The sequence below is a fragment of the Meriones unguiculatus genome, chromosome 7, assembly GCF_030254825.1.
Source record: "Meriones unguiculatus strain TT.TT164.6M chromosome 7, Bangor_MerUng_6.1, whole genome shotgun sequence".
In the NCBI taxonomy this organism is placed as follows: domain Eukaryota; kingdom Metazoa; phylum Chordata; class Mammalia; order Rodentia; family Muridae; genus Meriones; species Meriones unguiculatus.
In genome coordinates this window covers 84,167,250-84,178,488 of record NC_083355.1, presented here as the reverse complement: position 1 = coordinate 84,178,488, position 11,239 = coordinate 84,167,250, and positions in this window count along the sequence as shown.

Here is an 11,239-nt window from a genome sequence, read left to right as displayed (position 1 = left end):
CTTTCATTACTGCCTTCTGAAATATCTCAATTGATAAATGGAAGAAAGTAATTTAATCCAGTCATTTTAGATGAAGAGAGTAAGACCGGAGATTACAAGATGTATCAAATTCACCCAGCTTCATTATGGCAGATGTGAGGGTTGAAAAAGAACAACTGATAGCTTTCATTAGAAAATTGGACTGTCAGGTCAGGTGGTGGTGATACACACCTTTAATCTCAGCACTCAGGAGGCAGAAGCAGATGGGTCTCTGAGTTCAAGGCCAGATGTTACAGGACAACCAGGGCTACACAGAGAAACCCTGTCTCAGAACAAAAAAGAGAAAAAAAAAAAAAAAAAAGGACTGTCTAAGCTAATGGTGCTTTCTCTAAGAGTCAAATACCACGTAACAAAAATCCCAATGCTGGACATAAGAAGGCCTCTTGAGTTGTCGGTAAGGGCTGTCCGTGAGACTCCCCAAGCATAGAGCCTATTGCTGTTGTCCTTGGTTGCCTGGGAGCAGAGGTGGAAGGTAGGTTGCTCTTGCTTAAAACACCGTATGCCTGAGAAATGGGCCAGAGGCCCCTGAGGTGGAACTGACTTGAATGACTCCTCTGTGAGGATTAGCTTTTGAGTTACCAGTAGGCATGCAAGCTTCCAAAGGAGGGAGGAAAGCAACAGTCATACTCAACTATTGATGCCTGTAAACCAGGTCAGTGACCAGCATGGCACAATAAGGGGGCAGTAGTGGCATGAATAATTTGGTGGTAACCAACAGCTCTCTAATTGTACTTTACCACCCACTCAACAAGAGGAAAAACATGCCCGCTAGTGGAAGCCTAGCCAACTGCCCAAGGCTAATGAAGTCATGGTTATTGGAGGAGAGTCTATAACCACTAATTTACTAGGCTAGCATAATCCATAGTCACACCCTATAAACATTTGATTGTGTACCCACAGATAATTGTAGCCTTCACTTATCACCAAGGAAACTTCTGTTCGAAACAGATGGATACTACTACAGAATACCACAACCAATCACTATGCAAAGTTGTCGAATCCAGTCCCGATGTATACATCTATCCAACAGTCCCATATCTAAGGCTCAAGGAACATTGTGGAAAAGGGACTGGAAAGACTGTAAGAGCCAAAGGATCAGGGGGGTTGCTGTGAGATTGTGTCTTTAACAACATCAGAAACTACACCAAATGGGAACTGAACAAGGATGACAACAAAGGGCATGCCAAAGTAGACAGGGGAAAGGCCCGTGAGACTTCAGCCCTTACACAAAGAACTACAGGCAACTGAGGAAATCTGTGGGTGAGAGAGGTGGATTTATTCCCCAGAGTAGAGCGTACCACTTGGTTGTCCAGTGCCAAACAATTAGTCCTGAAAACGTATATGCAAATAACATTATACAAACTCAATGGCTTATATTTAGGAATAGATATAGATAGATAGATAGATAGATAGATAGATAGATAGATAGATAGATAGATAGATATAGATAGATCGATAGATAGATATTCTCAAAACTTTTAAATGAAAAAGTAACTAGAATATTGCTCAAAGCGGTTTTTTAGCATGTGCAAGGGACAGGGTTGAATCTCCAGCAGCACTGCTGAGTCTTGGTCAAGATCACACACTCAAGGCCAACTTCAACTCAATGGCCTGTATAAAAGACCCTGATACCACAGAAGAAAGAGAGAAAAGAAAGAAAGAAAGAAAGAAAGAAAGAAAGAAACAAGGAAGGAAGGAAGGAAGGAAGGAAAAAGAAAGAAAGGAAAGAAAGAAAGAAAGAAAGAAAGAAAGAAAGAAAGAAAGAAAGAAGAAAGAAAAGCAAACAGAGAAAAATTACCATAGTTTCTAACTCAAGATAGAGAACTGTTCGGAGGCAGTATACTGTCCTGGTAGTTGAAAACTTGGGCTGTGGAGACGCTCATTTGGTAAACCGCTGGCTATGCAAGTGTGAGTTCAGATCTCCCATACCCATGGTTGCGTGCACTTGTGATCCACGCACTTGGGAAGCAGAGACTAGAAGACCCCTGGTACTTGGTAGCTGAAAATAGGTCAAGATTTATTGAGAGAAAATAAAGTGGGAAGCAACTGAGGAAGACACCCAATTCTGACTCCTGGCTTACACACAAACACACACCACCACCACTACTGCCACCAGCAACAACAGCAGCAGCTGGGCTTAAAACAAGTATAGTTTGATCAGGAAAGCTGGCTTGGTGGCTAAGAGAATATATTGTGCAAGCATTAGAACCAGAGTTCATTCGCCAGGGCCTATATTTTAAAACGGAGGGTCAGACATGGCAACCCATGTCTATAACCCCAATAAAGAGAACCAAGACAAGCAAGATGGCCCCCCACCTTATGAAACATCAAACTCAGATTCAGGGAGGAGACCCTGTCTCTAGGGAAGCACAGAAAGGAATGGAGGAAGACATCCAACATCTTCCTCTAGATTCTGCATGACTGTACACGAGCACAAGCACATGGATCTATCACCCCATCACACACACACACACACACACACACAAAGCCCAACTATAAATAATATACATAGCCTGAATTTAATCCTAAGTTCAGATTTTCCACCTGTGAAAAAGGATAATAACAAGTTTATAGAGCTACAGAAGAGGCAATGACTCAATATATTAAAAAGCATCAAGCATCAAGCTAACAAACAGTAAGCATTATTTACAATACAGCCTTGTTAAACAAGTTTATTGGTGACTAATTTTGTCTACATCCTCATTAACCATTTAACTTGGACCACCAACCTATATTCTTACATCATATATGTAGTCACTTTTTAATTATTATGTGTGATTTGTAGCCAATAGCCACCAAAAAAAAAAAAAAAAAAAAAAGCTGACTTCCCCCCCCCCCATATTTCTTCATGGCAACATCAAGGCATCCAAGTTACTGCTGATTGTCCTTGGCCATAGTTCACTGGGCAAGAGGCGGGCACCTATCCAAAGAGACCCAATGAAGCTTTTCCTTCAGGAGTTTTGGACTTGGAAGAGAGGTCTTGGGCCTCACTAGATATCAAAGCTAAGAGATGTTACTGAATGTGCTGTTTACCAAGTGAATAAAACTGTTCTGCACCAACAGAATAAAGTCAGTGAAAAGAGAGAAGCAAAAGAGACAGCTAACTTGCAGGGTTTTACACTCAAATCCTCATTTCCAGGCTTTGTGAGCACCGGTTAAATTTCTGCATGTCTGTGTACATTTGTCTCTTCCTAGAGTGTTTTTGCACCCTCCAGTATGTTCTCCATTTTTGCCTAAGATGTTTCCACATATGTTTATTTTAGGCACAACAATATAGTACTATAAAGTGAAATTTAAAAAAAAAACAGAAAAAAATCCTCATTTGGTTTTATGTTCATTAATGACACTATCCAATGAATACCACTGATGAATTTTTTATAGATCATGAAACACATGTAAGGTACCTGTAGCAGAGACTTCAAATTATCTCTCTATATTTATCATCTCACGTTACAAACCTTCATTTCTACATGTTCCTGTTAAAACAACTAAAATCTTACTTCTCGGTTTCCTTTGCAGAAAAAATGGCCATCAAATCAAATTCTGTCTATTGAAATCTAGCCAGGTATGATGTATGGGACCTATATTTTTAAATTTTCTTAAAAAGGAAGAGAGAAACCAGTCTGTCCCTTTTCTTCATCCTCTTACCTAGGCCAAGATATGGTGTCAGGAACCTTTTCGGCCTGTGGTATAGGTGGGAGAGAGTCATTGTCTACACAGAGAGTAATAGTGAGTTAAGAGGAATAGGATCCCCAACAACTTTGTGGACCCTCTGTGCCAATCTTGGACTGTTCACCCTATTATTTAATGTGAAAAAGAAATAAATGTGACTCTACCTAAGCCCCTATCATACAGGTTTTACTGTTACATTGCAATGAACCTCATCCTGATACAATTGGTGCAGTGTCATTGTGATTTGATAAATTATATTAAGCTGGATCATTAGCATATTACAAAAATGAAAGCAAGTCAGAAAAAGTCTTGAAAGAAATGCAATGAAGACCGTCACATTCTATTACATTTAAGGATTAAAAACCCAAAAATAAGGACATGGACTCAGAAGGATAGAATAGGTTCAAGGTAAAAATTAATAGGTTCCAGCCAAAATTAAGAATTGACCACAATACTTGCCCCAGCAGGAATAAACCTCTCTGGTGTCACCAACATTCCAGTGTTTGTTCAGCTTTACCTCTTACAAATTCTCAAGCAAGAGGCGATCAAGCCACTTGGACAAGGGTGGTGGGAGAGGAAAGTGAATCAGGAGAAGTATAATGACAAACACACAGGAAAATGCTGTGATGAAACCCAACACTTTATGTGTAACAAAGTTGTGACTTTTGAAAAATAAAAAAAGGCACTAAGTAAATTTCTATTTGAAAACAGAAATCTTTTGAGCTCATCTGAAGGAATATTAGATTCTAAGGAAAAATTCTAACTCTGACCAAATTGCTGGAAGACTGAAAAGCTAGAAGGCCCTCTTGAAGGCAAAGATGCTGTCTGCTTGTCTTGATCATACATAGCATATTTAGTGAAGGAGTTCATTTCCATTGCAGTATAACTTCCAGCAGGAACAAGAATATAACCTCTGGTTAGTCAGGATCTTGTATGGTTTCCATGGAAACAAGCCCGTATAAAGTCATAATTCAGAATGTAGATCTGATTATATTTGGATCTTGGCTTCATCATTTAATAGCTATAACTCTATTAAAACAATTTTTTTTACCCTCTCTATTTTGTGTTTCCATCTCTGTAAAATGGGAGTAATTACACTATCTACCTCAAAGAGTTTTTGTGACTATTAGAGCTACTAATTCAAGGCTCTTACTCACAGAAGCGGTGCACGATAAATGTTGACCATTCATAGCTCTGCAAAACACTAAGCCACGGCAAGCCTTTGTGGACATGGTTGCTATCTGATCTAAACTCCAAAATCAAGATAACACAAAAACAATCTAAAAAAGCGAAAGAAATAAGTGACTGACAAGCTTTCCTAGATCAAAGGCTGAATGTCATTTCAGTTCTGGGGTAATGTTCAAACACAATTGTTGATATTTAAAACAAGGAGTAAAGGTCCCCAAAACAACAGCCTGTAAGCTGCTGGTATGACTTACAGGCAAACTTGTAAATCCATACAAATAGAGGTCAAGTGGGACTAACTTTTATTCATTTCAAAGCTGATCATTTAGTTTAAAGTCCACTCCTCGGGTGGGGACATAGCTCAGTGACTGAATACATGCTTAGTATACAGACCCTAGCTTTATGTTCAATTCCTAGAACAACATCAAACAAACAAAAAAAAAAATTTAAACCCTACATTTTGTATTTTGTCTCTTGTACCTCATGTTAAATGGCTAAGAAAAGCATACAGTTAACTTGATCTCTTTAAATGCAAGGAACTAAGAGATGCTTATTTCAAAGGGGTAGGGTGTGAGGACCTTAAAAGTACAACGAAAACACCATCTACTTGAGACTGAAACTCAATCAGATACTAAGGCAATCCACGACTTGCCTCAGATACGTCTGTTTCTCCTGTGATCCATGTTATTTCTGTTTTTCCTCTCCTCGCCATGCCGACTCATTTCCATTCCTTTTATTCGCTATGCTGCTTTGGTTTATATTATGGTGTTTTATTTTCTTGAGACAGTATTTTGCTATGTAGCCCAGGATAACCTGAGACTCATGGTCCTCCTACCTTAGCTTCCCAACTGCTATGTTTAGAGATATGTGCCAAGATAGGACTCATCCTTTTTTTTTTTTTTTTTTTTTTCAAGTGTAAGCATGTGTGCTTGGCTGGCTCATGTGTGTGCATGTGTGTGTGTGTGTGTGTGTGTGTTTGTGTGTGTCTCAGAGTTAACTGTGGCTGTCTTCCTCAAATTCTCTTTTCAACCTTTGAGACAGGGTTGCCTGAACCCAAAGGTCACCAAATGAGCTAGACTGTCTAACCAATGAGCCCTCAGGATCCCCCTGTCTCTCTGCCTCTCAGAACTGAAACTACAGACATAAACAAGAATGCTCAACATTTTGTGTGGGTCCTGGGATCCGAACTCACATATTCAGGCTCACACTGTAAGCTCTCTCTACTCATGAGCCATTTTGTCGGCCCAGTCATTTGTATTCTTTATTCTGCCTTTTAGAACCTTTTTGCTTATTTCAGGTTCTTTATAATTTTATCTTCCTCCTAACAACAGACACATGTTAATTTGAAAACTGGGATAGTTTCTAGGTTCAAATTCTCCATAGAAAGAAATCTTGGGCTTGCACATTTCTTTCTGCTAAGCTACATTGTAGGTCCCCTGGCCTCTGCCCAAACTACTTCAAGGCACTGGCAGCTGCCCTTTCAGCAGCAGCTATGGTCATGGACATAAGGAATCTTCTAATACATTTCATTTACCAAAAAGAAAAGTATCATAGCAAACACTCATGATCAGGTAGTTTCACTATTGAATCCCTAGGGTCTAGAATACTGTTGGCCTTGGGAGATACTTACAGGCTATTGAATGACTGAATAAACAACGTGGATTTTATTGCAACAGAAATGATTTAAATAAGAAAAAGAAATCTTGACATGCTAAATCCTGAAAGTGGTTTCCAAGGAAGTCCTAATAGCTGTTAATGGTTATTTTTAAACATCATAGAGAACATTATATATACTTATGCCCACATTCCTAAATAAAAGAAGAAAGCCAATTAACTGTCTTTCCTTTTATAGAATATTCCTCATTTTAAGAATAAGTACCTAATAAAATAATCTGTGCAGTCCTTTCATTTTTAATATTTCATGTGCCTCTAAGGAGGAAAAAAGTGCTTGATTAGATAGATTTTCTCCATAACTTGCAATGAATATATTTGCCAGCTCTTTCATGCAGACGTGGCTGTATTGACCTTTCTTCATCAAAGGGGGATGATCTAACAACCAAATATAATATTTATAACATCAATTTTCCTGAAGAGCCTAGGACAGATGAACACTTAAAAGATGACTCTAGAATGTTTATTTAAAGTCTGTGTGGTTATGGTTCCTCATGACCTTATATCCTACTTAAAGTGTCCTTGTCCTTATATCAAACTACCAATATGGCAAGATTCCCATCAGCCAGCTGCCTGAGTTCATACAGTGTTATTTTGAGTATTCAAAGAATGCCTTCATGTCTGGTGATCATTTAATAGTTAACATTGTCAAACTGACAGGATGCAGAATCACAAAGGAGGCAAACTTCTGGGTATGTCTGTAAGAGAGTTTCTAGGTTGGGTTAACTGGGATGGGAAGGCCCCTGCTTGTGGGCAGCACCATACATGGGCTCGGGTCCTGGGCTGGCCTGAAGGAGAAAGCAAGCTTTCTTTCATTACTCTTCCTCCTGACTGTCAACAATGACCTAATACTTCTGACTTCCCCTCCACAGGGCCTGTATCCTCAACCTGTGAGCCAAAATCAAGAGTCCCTTATGTTGATGCTGGTATTTTGTCTTAGCAGTAACGAAAGTAATTAATGAAGAGCTGGCTATTAACAGAGTGGCTAATGGAACCTTCGCAGAAAGGATTGCACCCAAGTGCTTATGATTTTGTAGTAGGGTGGATTTTGTTTTATTTTTTCTTCACTGTCTCCCAATCACCACTTACTGCTTTTTCCCAGCAAAAGACCTAGGATATACTGTATAATCATCACATGTCACTTGATGATACGTTTGGATAATTTGTATAGGAGAATGCTACCTTGGACATCTGCATACTTTTAAGTGGCTCTCTACAGAGTCACTGTGGTTTGATAGACAAGCCTGAGAAATTGGTTGATCGGAAATCTCTCCTATTATGATAGATAATTTTCCAAACTGTTAGAAATAGGTATTGACTAAATCTCTACAGAACTTCATATGAGATAATGGATGGACACTGAGCTTTCCTTACAGTCAAAGTAAACATTGGATTTAGTGTAGTATTTCTTCAAAGTTTTCTGCATACTTTTCCAACTGCTAGAATCAGCTTCTGGTACAATGGTTCTCAACCTGTGGGGGCCAACAGACGCTTTCACAGGAGTCATATATCAGGTATTCTGCATGTCAGACATTTACATTAAAATTCTCAATAGCAGCAAAAGTTGCAGTTATGAAGTAGAAGTGAAAATAATTTTATGACTGGGTGTCACCACAACATAAGGAACCTCACTAAAGGGTTGCAGCATTAGGGAGGTTGAGAACCATCAATTTAGTACTTTCTTGCCACAGCGCAGTACAAGTCACTGTGCTTCATAATTCCGCACGTTCCCTGGTAGTCATGTTGAAACTAAAATCTGCCCAAAGGGATAGAGGGCAGATGTGATGTGAATTATTTCCTAGCCTGGTCAGAGATCAACTGCGAAAACCTCCAACCTTGCCTTGCCCTGATCTGATGACCTTGAAAGTGACATATTCTAGATGGTCCTGCCAGAACAAAGAGGTGGCCTGGATCTCTAAGTGTCTGCTAGAAAAAAAGAGAGTCACTCTATATGCCTAACTGTGACAGTGGCAAGAAATAAATGCATATGGTACTAAGTCACTAGTGTTTAATACCTACTAAGATGGGACAAAGAATTAACGGGGAGCAAATTATTTCAGTCTCTGGAATAATCAAATAAGCCATGTGCCCCATCTGCACGCTCACAGAGAATGTGTTTTCTTATCTAAACACATCCATGTGAACTAGCAGCAGGCCAGCGGCGGCCCTCTCATTTGAACACCCCGTCTCCATTCTGTTTCTCCTTTGTAACATCTAAAGGGTCTACAGGCTAGTATCAGAAATGCACAGCTCTCACCAGGAAATGCCTTCAGGGCTTCAGGCCTGCACAAAAGCCTCCCAGCCTCTCTACGAAACTCATTCGGCAGCAGCACAATCAGTCTCTGTCCCCGCACCCCTGTGCTCTCTGCTGCATCTGGACCTAGCTTGTCGTTTATTCTATAATTTCCACAGCTCAGATTCTCCTCAAACCCTCCCACCTTTTCTGAGCAATCCTTTCTTTTACATCCCAATTAAAAAGCCAAATTCCCATCCGATGTAAGAATGGGGGAATCTTGCTTTGTTCACGTCAGCAGACACCTTGATTCCGGCTCTGCATTACAGAGAATTCAGTGATGTTCTCACCCATCACCATGTTGGATGCTTGAAGGAACCAAATGATGAGGGAAAGACAACCACATATTACCTGTCCACCTCTACTCTGCGTGGCGGTCAGGACTGCCAGGTAAAATACGTCCAATTAAACCTGACTGTCGAGGAAACGGTGAATTGTTTTTCTGTTTATTTGGTTGCTTGGTTTTTATTTGTTGATTTTGTATGTCACAAATATTTCGTGGGATATAACCTAAGCTAAAAAGTTATTTGTTGCTTTGGGAAAATCATCTATAACTAGGTGTCCTGCCTTTTTGTTTGCTGCGTCTGAACACTCAAGAAGTGGCCTCTTCCTTATTGTGTCTTGTATTTATGGCTCACACTAGGGCAGAGGGGAGACCCACAGATAATCTGCCCCATACACCGCCATTTGAGAAAGCACCCTGCCCCCCCCCCATCAGCAATGTTTCCCTTCCTGTTTTCATGTGTCATAGTGGTTTCTACACAGTAAACCTCTCATATGACAAAATAAGCCTCTTGAAGTCGGGGATCTTATTCTTCGTATTCTTTCGCTGGCTGACTGCGTCTCGGAGGCATCTTTCATGTACTGACTACCCATTTGCTACATTGACATTTCAGGAATTCAAAATCAGCAACAGCACCAGAAATTTTAAAGCAGATAAAAGCTTCAGAAGAAAATGCCTTGGGCATGCATAATAGCAAATCCTAGCACTTTTTTCTGACTTGCATAATGAGCCATGGCTTTATAATTTTGGCCGCACACATATGCTTCGAAATCTCTCTCCTCTCTCTCTCCTGTCTTTCAGAGAATACTTGGCTCAGTTTCACTGAGGTATGTCAGACATTCACAGGACCACAGGCTACGTCTAAAAGTCATTCTCTTAAAGATGACAGCTGGAGGAATAACTGTCTCCTAAAACAAGGGGTTGAGAATACAAAGAGGCTGAGGCAGGTTGAATTTGGAGAAAGCAAAGGAGAGTTCTACATATTTGCAGGGCCTTCAGCTACCTACTAGTCACACGCATGTGTTAGGAAACTATCTGAGACCCAGAAGAAAGTCACCCAAGAGGAGAAATCCCTGGCAGTACCACAGCAAAGCAGTTTTTATTCCCAACAGCCTGCATGGAAAAACCTCATGATACAGTAAAACTTTGGACTGCATGCTCAGTAAGCTATTGCCTCATGAGACCAAATTAGTCCCGCACTAATTGCTCTGCTTCTATCAGAGTTCAAGTGCAAGCCTTGAAATGATCCAACCCTTTCCTTTTATCCTAGAACATGACTCAAAAACATTTAAAGGGAGGCTGCGGAGAAGACCCAAGGGAAACGGTGCCTGCCACCAAGCCTAACAGCAAGAGTTCGATGATCGCCTGATCTACATGGTGGAAAAAGAGGACAGATTCCTGTGGGCTGTCCTCTGACCTCCATAATATGTGCAATGACACACACACCTAGCCACATGATAAATAAATAAATAATGACTAGAGGAAATTTCAAAAGGCAAACAAAAAAAAAGTAAACAAAAACAGCTTCCAAAAATATGAAATGTACTGTACATGAAATGAGATAAAAAAATTTTACCTGGTATGTGAAAAGCAGGGAACGGCCATCCATAGTGAGTAAGAAAACACAGCAAAGTAAACAGACACAGATAAAGCCTCTGATAACGAAACTACTAGGCAAAGGTACTGAGTAATTGTAACTGTGCTCAATATATGTGAGAGAAAATAAGGAAAGCGCAAGTGTAGTGAGTAGAGGTGGGGGCGAATGCTTTAAAAGACCCAGGTTGAACTTCAGATGATAGACCACAATGTTTAATATGAAGACTCAAAACTGCTATGAGAATTATAATTTTCCCATTTTTCTGTCATTATGAACACCATGAGTATATAAAATGATATTCTGGGGGGGGGGGGTTAAAAATAGTCCTTTTAATATAAAAACTCCAAAGCCACATAAAATTTGTGAATCCAAACCAGCAATATAGAACAGTGTATGCATGGTAAAAATATGCGAGCTGCAATTGCTATTGGCATTTATAAAAGATAGCAGCAGCACACCGGCTTTTCTATATGCAAAGCATATTAAGCCAAGCATAACT